Source organism: Coregonus clupeaformis, chromosome 27, assembly GCF_020615455.1.
Source record: "Coregonus clupeaformis isolate EN_2021a chromosome 27, ASM2061545v1, whole genome shotgun sequence".
In the NCBI taxonomy this organism is placed as follows: Eukaryota; Metazoa; Chordata; class Actinopteri; order Salmoniformes; family Salmonidae; genus Coregonus; species Coregonus clupeaformis.
The window spans coordinates 46765469-46776612 of record NC_059218.1 but is presented as its reverse complement, the minus strand read 5'-3'; positions in this window follow the sequence as shown (position 1 = coordinate 46776612).

Here is an 11144-nt window from a genome sequence, read left to right as displayed (position 1 = left end):
AGATGATACAGGCACAACTCAGGAGACCAAGAGGGGTCTGAAATCACACCCTAGTTCCCTTATAGTACCCTAGTACTTTGGTACCGTCATCTAAATGGTGCTGTTTGAATTGTCACTGAGGTGTTTCTCCAGGCTGGATAGAATTGATTCATCCTGTCAGAACATAAAGGACCCTAAGATGGGAAGTTCCTTTCTTACTTCACATTTTCATTTAAGGGCTCGATTCAATCCGTATGACGGAGGTTCAGTGCTATAGATACATGCAGCGTTTACCAGTCTCCTCGATCACGGGAACATTGCCTTTCAATTTAAATCGTGCTATAGCTCTGACCTTCCATGATATGTATTGAATCCATATCTACGTTTACAGAAATACAGAAATCATCCCCATGTGATGCAAAACGCAGCATCATATGAAGCAAAATGCATCATACGAGGACGATTTAACTATTTTAGCAAGTTACATATCTTGAAAACTTGATTGCTAACTTGCAAAACATTTTGGGACTATGTCAACAATGGGCTAATGAAACAAATACCCAAATATCGTTTTTCGTTGGAGTTTTCCTATAAGTGTTAACACAGATGATTCTAAACTGTTAATACTCAGATGGTTCTAAACTGTTAATATTCAGATGGTTCTAAACTGTTAATATTCAGATGGTTCTAAACTGTTAATATTCAGATGGTTCTAAACTGTTAATACACAGATGGTTCTAAACTGTTAATACACAGATGGTTCTAAACTGTTAATATTCAGATGGTTCTAAACTGTTAATACACAGATGGTTCTAAACTGTTAACACTCAGATGGTTCTTAACTGTTAACAATTTTTGTTTTTGTGGTTAAGCGAGAAGTGCTTCTGTTGTAGGTAATGTTTCCTTTCCAGATTGGATTGCAGTGTCATGCTTTTTTAAAAACAAAAGTTGAGTTTTCTTTGGAATAATTCAGGCACATATGATATACAAATAGACGCCTCTTTCCAGCTCCTTTCCATCTATGTTTACATCACATACGTATTTGTATTGAAGCTGTCTTAAGAATATTGCTTTACAAGTAGGGTAGTATAGAGTTAGAAGCTGTTTTACATGTGGTTTTCTACCCATTGCTGTGTGCTCACATTCCAGATGTCTTTATTCCTTTCAAATAAAGAAAACCCTTAGAAAATCAGTTTTATTTTTTTTCGATCTTGTCTCATCGTTGCAACTCCCCAACGTGCTCGGGACGCAAAGGTCGGGTCATGCGTAGTCCGAAACATGACCCGCCTAACCGCACTTCTTAACACCCGCCCGCTTAACCCAGAAGCCAGCCGCACCAATGTGTCAGAGGAAAACAACATTCAACTGACGACAAAGGTCAGCCTTGCAGGCGCCCGGCCCGCCACAAGGAGTCGCTAGAGTGCGATGAGCCAAGTAAAGCCCCCAATTGTGCGCCGCCCTATGGGACTCCCGATCACGGCTGGTTGTGATACAGCCCGGGATCAAACCTGGGTCTGTAGTGACGCCTCTAGCACTCTGATGCAGTGCCTTAGAACGCTGCGCCACTCAGGAGGCCTAAACTGTCTGTTTTGTGTCCCAATTATTACATGATTAAAGCAATTGCAAATATTATACATTGAAACATAATCAGAGTCCAAAGTTGTATTTTATTATTTTATGCTAATTTCGGAATATAAATGTGTCTGCATACCGTGTGGCTGCTTCACTGGCTACTCCTCTTCCACTTCCTCTTTCTGCCGCAGCAGAAGACCCTGGAGAGGCCGAGCGCAGTCTTTCTTCTTCTTCTTCTTCTTCTTCTTCTTCTTCTTCTTCTTCTTCTTCTTCTTCTTCTTCTTCTTCTTCTTCTTCTTCTTCTTCTATCTCTGCAGGAGCGCCAATGGCTGGGAATGGTTCAATTGATATGGTACAACCCTTTGAGGAACTAGATTTGATTCCAGGTAAAACCCTGTTGGTTCCAGGTAGAACCCTTTTCACAGAGGGTTCTTTTTGGAACTCAAAAGGGTTCTACCTGGAAACAAAAATGGTTCTCCTATGGCGACTGCTGAAGATCCCATTTGGAACCCTTTTTTCTAAGAGTGTATGACGATTGTAGGTAAGAAGATTGTTGGTATGAAGATAGTTGAGAACAATTTGACAAAGACTTGAATCCAAGTTTAGAATATTTAACATAATTAACATAGGCCTTTTACCCCTACCTGCATGCACACTACCGGTCAAAAGTTTAGACACACCTACTCATTCAAGGGTTTTTCTTTATTTTTACTATTTTCTACATTGTAGAATAATAGTGATGACATCAAAACTATGAAATAACACATATGGAAGTATGTAGTAACCAAAAAAGTGTTAAACAAATCAAAATATATTTTAGATTTTAGATTCGTCAAAGTAGCCACCCTTTGCCTTGATGACAGCTTTACACGCTCTTGGCATTCTCTCAACCAGCTTCATGAGGTATTCACCTGGAAATCATTTCAATTAATAGGTGTACCTTCTTAAAAGTTAATTTGTGGAATGTATTTCCTTCTTAATGCATTTGAGCCAATCAGTTGTGTTGTGACAAGGTAGGGGGGGTATACAGAAGATAGCCCTATTTGGTAAAAGACCAAGTCCATATTATGGCAAGAACAGCTCAAATAAGCAAAGAGAAACGACAGTCCATCATTACTTTAAGACATGAAGGTCAGTCAATACGGAAAATCTCAAGAACTTTGAACGTTTCTTCAAGAGCAGTCGCAAAAACCATCAAGAGCTATGATTAAACTGGCTCTCATGAGGACACCAATAATAAGAAGAGACTTGCTTGGGCCAAGAAACACGAACAATGGACATTAGACCGGTGGAAATGTGTCCTTTGGTCTGGAGTCCAAATTTTAGATTTTTGGTTGCAACCGCCGTGTCTTTGTGAGACGCTGTGTGGGTGAACGGATGATCTCCACATGTGTATTTCCCACCGTAAAGCATGGAGGAGGAGGTGTTATGGTGAGGGGGTGCTTTGCTGGTAACACTGTCTGTGATTTATTTAGAATTCAAGGCACACTTAACCAGTATGGCTACACCAGCATTCTGCAGCGATACGCCATCCCATCTGGTTTGGGCTTAATGGGACTATCATTTGATTTTCAACAGGACAATGACCCAACACACCTCCAGGCAGTGTAAGGGCTATTTTACCAAGAAGGATAGTGATTGAGTGCTGCATCAGATGACCTGGCCTCCACAATCCCCGACTCATCTCCACAATTGGGATGAGTCGGACCGCAGAGTGAAGGAAAAGCACCCAACAAGAGCTCAGCACATGTGTGAACTCCTTCAAGACTGTTGGAAAAGCATTCCAGGTGAAGCTGGTTGAGAGAATGCCAAGAGTGTGCAAAGCTGTCATCAAGGCAAAGGGTGGCTATTTGAAGAATCTCAAATATAAAATATATTTTGATTTGTTTAACACTTTTTTGGGTTACTACATGATTTCATATGTGTTATTCCATAGTTTTGATGTCTTCACTATTATTCTACAATGTAGAAAATAGTAAAAATAAAGAAAAACCCTTGTATGAGTAGGTGTGTCCAAACTTTTGACTGATACTGTACACACTGTATTACCTCAATTACCTCAACTACCTCGTACCCCAGCACATTGACTCGGTAGTGGTACTTCCTGTATATAGCCATGTTATTTTATTTTTATTTTTTATTTCACCTTTATTTAACCAGGTAAACCAGTTGAGAACAAGTTCTCATTTACAACTGCGACCTGGCCAAGATAAAGCAAAGCAGTGCGATAAAAACAACAACACAGAGTTACATATGGGGTAAAACAAAACAAAAATCAAAAAAATACAACAGAAATACAATTAATATACAGTGTGCAAATTTAGCAAGTTATGGAGGTAAGGCAATAAAATAGGCTATAGTGCAAAATAATTACAATTTAGTATTAACACTGGAATGATGTGCAAGAGATGATGTGCAAATAGAGATACTGGGGTACAGATGAGCAAAATAAATAACAATATAGGGATGAGGTAGTTGGGCGGGCTAATTTCAGATGGGCTGTGTACAGGTGCAGCGATCGGTAAGGTGCTCTGACAACTGATGCTTAAAGTTAGTGAGGGAGATAAGTGTCTCCAGCTTCAGAGATTTTTGCAATTTGTTCCAGTCATTGGCAGCAGAGAACTGGAAGGAATTGCGGCCAAAGGAGGTGTTGGCTTTGGGGATGACCAGTGAGATATACCCGCTGGAGCGCAGACTACGGGTGGGTGTTGCTATGGTGACCAATGAGCTAAGATAAGGCGGGGATTTGCCTAGCAGTGATTTATAGATGGCCTGGAGCCAGTGGGTTTGGCGACGAATATGTAGTGAGGACCAGCCAACAAGAGCGTACAGGTCACAGTGGTGGGTATTATATGGGGCTTTGGAGACAAAACGGATGGCACTGTGATAGACAACATCCAATTTGCTGAGTAGAGTGTTGGAGGCTATTTTGTAAATGACATCGCCTCGTACCCCAGCACATTGACTCGGTAGTGGTACTTCCTGTATATAGCCATGTTATTACCTCGTACCCCAGCACATTGACTCGGTAGTGGTACTTCCTGTATATAGCCATGTTATTACCTCGTACCCCAGCACATTGACTCGGTAGTGGTACTTCCTGTATATAGCCATGTTATTACCTCGTACCCCAGCACATTGACTCGGTAGTGGTACTCCGTGGTACAATAGCTTCGTTATTGTTGTTTTGTTGTGTTACTATTTCCTTTTCATTGTTGTTTATTTTTTATTTAGCTAATATTTGTCATACTTTTTAACTCTGCATTGTTGGGAATGGGCTCGTAAGTAAGCATTTCACGGTAAAGTCTAAACCTGTTGTATTCGGTCCATGTGACTAATAAAATTTGATTTGATTTACCATACCTCTAACATAGGCCTTTTACCATACCTCTAACATAGACATTTTACCATACCTCTAACATAGGCCTTTTACCATACCTCTAACATAGGCATTTTACCATACCTCTAACATACAGTGGGGAAAAAAAGTATTTAGTCAGCCACCAATTGTGCAAGTTCTCCCACTTAAAAAGATGAGAGAGGCCTGTAATTTTCATCATAGGTACACGTCAACTATGACAGACAAAATGAGGGAAAAAAATCCAGATAATCACATTGTAGGATTTTTAAATGAATTTATTTGCAAATTATGGTGGAAAATAAGTATTTGGTCAATAACAAACGTTTCTCAATACTTTGTTATATACCCTTTGTTGGCAATGACACAGGTCAAACATTTTCTGTAAGTCTTCACAAGGTTTTCACACACTGTTGCTGATATTTTGGCCCATTCCTCCATACAGATCTCCTCTAGAGCAGTGATGTTTTGGGGCTGTCGCTGGGCAACACGGACTTTCAACTCCCTCCAAAGAATTTCTATGGGGTTGAGATCTGGAGACTGGCTAGGCCACTCCAGGACCTTGAAATGCTTCTTACGAAGCCACTCCTTCGTTGCCCGGGCGGTGTGTTTGGGATCATTGTCATGCTGAAAGACCCAGCCACGTTTCATCTTCAATGCCCTTGCTGATGGAAGGAGGTTTTCACTCAAAATCTCACGATACATGGCCCCATTCATTCTTTCCTTTACACGGATCAGTCGTCCTGGTCCCTTTGCAGAAAAACAGCCCCAAAGCATGATGTTTCCACCCCCATGCTTCACAGTAGGTATGGTGTTCTTTGGATGCAACTCAGCATTCTTTGTCCTCCAAACACGACGTGTTGAGTTTTTACCAAAAAGTTCTATTTTGGTTTCATCTGACCATATGACATTCTCCCAATCCTCTTCTGGGTCATCCAAATGCACTCTAGCAAACTTCAGACGGGCCTGGACATGTACTGGCTTAAGCAGGGGGACGCGTCTTGCACTGCAGGATTTGAGTCCCTGGCGGCGTAGTGTGTTACTGATGGTAGGCTTTCTTACTTTGGTCCCAGCTCTCTGCAGGTCATTCATTAGGTCCCCCCGTGTGGTTCTGGGATTTTTGCTCACCGTTCTTGTGATCATTTTGACCCCACGGGGTGAAATCTTGCGTGGAGCCCCAGATCGAGGGAGATTATCAGTGGTCTTGTACGTCTTCCATTTCCTAATAATTGCTCCCACAGTTGATTTCTTCAAACCAAGCTGCTTACCTATCTGCTGATTCAGTCTTCCCAGCCTGGTGCAGGTCTACAATTTTGTTTCTGGTGTCCTTTGACAGCTCTTTGGTCTTGGCCATAGTGGAGTTTGGAGTGTGACTGTTTGAGGTTGTGGACAGGTGTCTTTTATATTGATAACAAGTTCAAACAGGTGCCATTAATACAGGTAACGAGTGGAGGACAGAGGAGCCTCTTAAAGAAGAAGTTACAGGTCTGTGAGAGCCAGAAATCTTGCTTGTTTGTAGGTGACCAAATACTTATTTCCCACCATAATTTGCAAATAAATTCATTAAAAATCCTACAATGTGATTTTCTGGATTTTTTTCTTCTCAATTTGTCTGTCATAGTTGACGTGTACCTATGATGAAAATTACAGGCCTCTCTCATCTTTTCAAGTGGGAGAACTTGCACAATTGGTAGCTGACTAAATACTTCCCCCCCCACTGTAGACCTTTTACCATACATATGAAACATATGAAACATACAGACTATATGGTTTTATAAATTTGGTGGTCTGAATGCTGATTGGCTGAAAGCCGTGGTATATTACGTTGTATACCACAGGTTTATTTGTACTGTTCTAATTACGTTGGTAACCAGTTTATAAAAGCAATAAGGCACCTCGGGAGGTTGTGGTATATGGCTAATATACCACGGCTAAGGGCTGTATCCAAGCACTCTGTAAGCAAGTTTATTAAAAATTCCAGAAACAGGCATAAAAAAATCACAGATCAATTAATCAATCACAAATCAAATGATGAGCAGACATTGACAGTAAATTAAATTGATAGACCACCTTCAGTGCCCTTAACTAGACCCAGTTGGGGTGTGCCAAAAAAATGTTTTTTGTCTGTTACAATTTTATGAGAAGCACGATATTGAATAACAAGAAAACAGTTTCTTACAAACAGTTTTTTGGCTCCCCCCTCAGGATGATCAGTCTCTCAGATGGCGTCCAAAACTCGAGCAACTACTTTATACCAAACCTCTGTCAATGAGGTAACCTTAAGGATTCCTCCTAGAATTTTACTTTAACTGAGTATAATAAAAATCAAAATATAAGTATTAAAAAAAAAGGAAATATATTTTAAGCTAAAAAGCTACAGCAAAAAATCTTCCAGCAGTCGACAGGTTCTTCAAGCTCATTTCTCTCCCCATAAAATCATAGCTCTTTTATACCCTCAATTTTCCTTTCTGCTAACTCATTGTGGCTAACACCTAATGCGATCCTCGTTCAAAAAGGTGCTTTTTTCAGACCGCTTAGCCCCCACCGTTCTAACCGTTCTAACTGTTCTAGCCGTTCTAACCGTGGGGATTTCTAAACTCGGGGATTTCCAGATCAAGCTAACATCCTCAATGTACCTTATTATTAACCTTAACTTTTAAACATTAATTCTTAAACATTAATCTTCCTTACCCCACTCAATTACAATCTTACTCCAACTCAATGTATCACTCCCATTACATATTAAACCTCCACCAACATAAACATTTCATCATTACAACCTTCCATTATCAACCTCTTACAGGCTCTAATGTTCCCCTTAACAAACATAGTCTATATGCATCATACCATAAAGCAAACAACATTATAACATTGTTAACCATTTTACTGCATTACTTTAATCACATTTTACATTTACATTTTAGGCATTTAGTAGATGCTCTTACATTGAGTGCATACATTTTTTCATACTGGCCCCCCGTGGGAATTGAACCCACAACCCTGGCGTTGCAAGCGCCATGCTCTACCAACTAAGCCACACATTGTTAACCCTTGTACTGCATTACTCTAATCACCCTTTAATAATATCTTCCACTATACATTTCGCCATGCTTTCAAACCTTAACATTTAACATATTTAACCTTTAATCATTATTTTAGTAAATTCCAGTCCCAATTTATTTATTTTACTTATTTTTCTTAGTCAATGTCAATTGTCTCTCAGTGTTCATTCTTCTTTGTGCTCCGTGTGTGTGTGAAAGTGGAACTTCATCATGAGTGTGTGTGTGGGCGTATGCAAATGTGTCTCTAAAATGTCACAGAGAACTGGGCCTTAGCCTACTACTCTTGACATCCTTATTGCGCAATTATAAACGGAGTGTTTTCGAGCCCTGAATGCTGATTGGTTGACAGCCGTGGTATATCAGACCGTATACCACGGGTATGACAAAACATTTATTTTTACTGCCCTAATTACATTGGTAACCAGTTTATAATAGCAATAAGGCACCTTGGGGGTTTGTGGTATATGGCCAATATACCACGACTAAGGGCTGTATCCAGGCACTCCGCGTTGCGGAACAGCCTTTACCCATTGTATATTGGCCATATACCACCCCCCCCTTCGGGCCTTATTGCTTAAATAACCCTTCATTTCACCATTAGATGACTCCTTGCCTTTTAATTTTGTGCTCAAGAAGGAACAGAAGTGCTTCTGTTGAATGACTGGTTTATTTCCAGATTTGATTGCTTAAGTGAAGAACATTTTTTAAATAAAGAAATGCCTAAATGAGTACCGCCCCGTAGCACTCACTTCGGTAGCCATGAAGTGCTTTGAAAGGCTGGTCATGGCTGACATCAACACCATCATCCCAGAAACCCTAGACCCTCTCCAATTTGCATACCACCCCAACAGATCCACAGATGACGCAATCTCAATCGCATTCCACACTGCCCTTTCCCACCTGGACAAAAGGAACACCTATGTGAGAATGCTGTTCATTGACTACAGCTCAGCGTTCAACACCATAGTGCCCTCAAAGCTCATCACTAAGCTAAGGACCCTGGGACTAAACACCTCCCTCTGCAACTGGATCCTGGACTTCCTGACTGGCCGCCCCCAGGTGGTAAGTGTAGGCAACAACACATCTGCCACACTGATCCTCAACACGGGGCCCCTCAGCTGTGCATGCTTAGTCCCCTCCTGTACTTCCTGTTCACCTACAACTGCGTGGCCAAACACGACTCCAACACCATCATTAAGTTTGCTGACGACACAACAGTGGTAGGCCTGATCACCGACAACGATGAGACAGCCTATATGGAAGAGGTCAGAGACATGGCCGTGTGGTGCCAGGACAACAACCTTTCCCTCAATGTGAGTAAGACAAAGGAGCTGATCATGGACTATAGGAAAAGGCGGGCCGAACATTAACATTGGCGGGTCTGTAGTGGAGCGGGTCGAGAGTTTCAAGTTCCTTGGTGTCCGCATCACCAACAAACTATCTTGGTCCAAACACACCAAGACAGTCGTGAAGAGGGCACGACGATACCTTTTCCCCCACAGGAGACTGAAAAGATTTGGCTCGGGTCCCCAGATCCTCAAAAAGTTCTACAGCTGCACCATCAAGAGCTTCCTGACCGGTTGCATCACCACATGGTATAGCAACTGCTCGGCATCTGACCATAAGGCGCTACAGTGGGTAGTGCGTACTGCCCAGTTCATCAATGGGGCCGAGCTTCCTGCCATCCAGGACCTATATACTAGGCGGTGTCAGAGAAAGGCCCAAACAATTATCAAAGACTCCAGTCACCCAAGTCATAGACTGTTCTCTCTGCTACTGCACGGCAAGCGGTACTGGAGTGCCAAGTCTAGGACCAAAAGGCTCTTTAACTGCTTCTACCCCCAAGCCATAAGACTGCTGAACAATTAATCAAATGGCCACCCAGACTATTTACATTGACACCCCCCCTTTTTTTTTTACACTGCTGCTACTCGCTGTTTATTATCTATGCATAGTCACTTTACCCCTACCTACATGTACAAATTACCTCGACTAACCTCTACTCCCGCACATTGACTCGGTACCGCTACCCCCTGTATAGCCGCGTTATTGTTATTTTATTGTGTTACTTTAAATTTTTTAAATGTTTGTTTTACTTTAGTATATTTAGTACATATTTTCTTAAACTCTTTCTTGAACTGCATTGTTGGTTAAGGGCTTGTAAGTAAGCATTTCACGGTTAGGTCTACACCTGTTGTATTCGTAGCATGTGACAAATAAAATTTGATTTGATCTGAAGGGGTGTACTTGTACATTGAAGCTGCTTCATGTTACAGAAACAGGAGATGGGCTCCTGCCCTGTCGGCCATTCTGGCTTGGATAAAGTCAAGTGAGCGGTAAAAACCCACTGGAATTGTGATACAGTGAATTATAAGTGAAATAATCTGTCTGTAAACAATTGTTGGAAAACGTACTTGTGTCATGCACAAAGTAGATGTCCTAACCGACTTGCCAAAACTATAGTTTGTTAACAAGAAATTTGTGAAGTGGTTGAAAAACGAGTTTTAATGACTCCAACCTAAGTGCATGACTTCAACTGTACAGTCGTGGTCAAAAGTTTTGAGAATGACACAAGTATTGGTCTTCACAAAGTTCGCTGCTTCAGTGCTATGAGATATTTTTGTCAGATGTTACTATGGTATTCTGAAGTATAATTACAAGCATTCCATAAGTGTCAAAGGCTTTTATTGATAATTACATTAAGTTTATGCAAAGAGTCAATATTTGCAGTGTTGACCCTTCTTTTTCAAGACCTCTGCAATCCGCCCTGGCATGCTGTCAATTAACTTCTGGGCCACATCCTGACTGATGGCAGCCCATTCTTGCATAATCAATGCTTGGAGTTTGTCAGAATTTGTGGGTTTCTGTTTGTCCACCCGCCTCTTGAGGATCGACCACAAGTTCTCAATGGGATTAAGGTCTGGGGAGTTTCCTGGCCATGGACCCAAAATGTCGATGTTTTGTTCCCCGAGCCACTTAGTTATCACTTTTGCCTTATGGCAAGGTGCTCCATCATACTGAAAAAGGCATTGGTCGTCACCAAACTGTTCTTGGATGGTTGGGAGAAGTTGCTCTCGGAGGATGTGTTGTTACCATTCTTTATTCATGGCTGTGTTCTTAGGCAAAATTGTGAATGGTCTCAGTATGCTTTACTGTTGGCATGACACAGGACT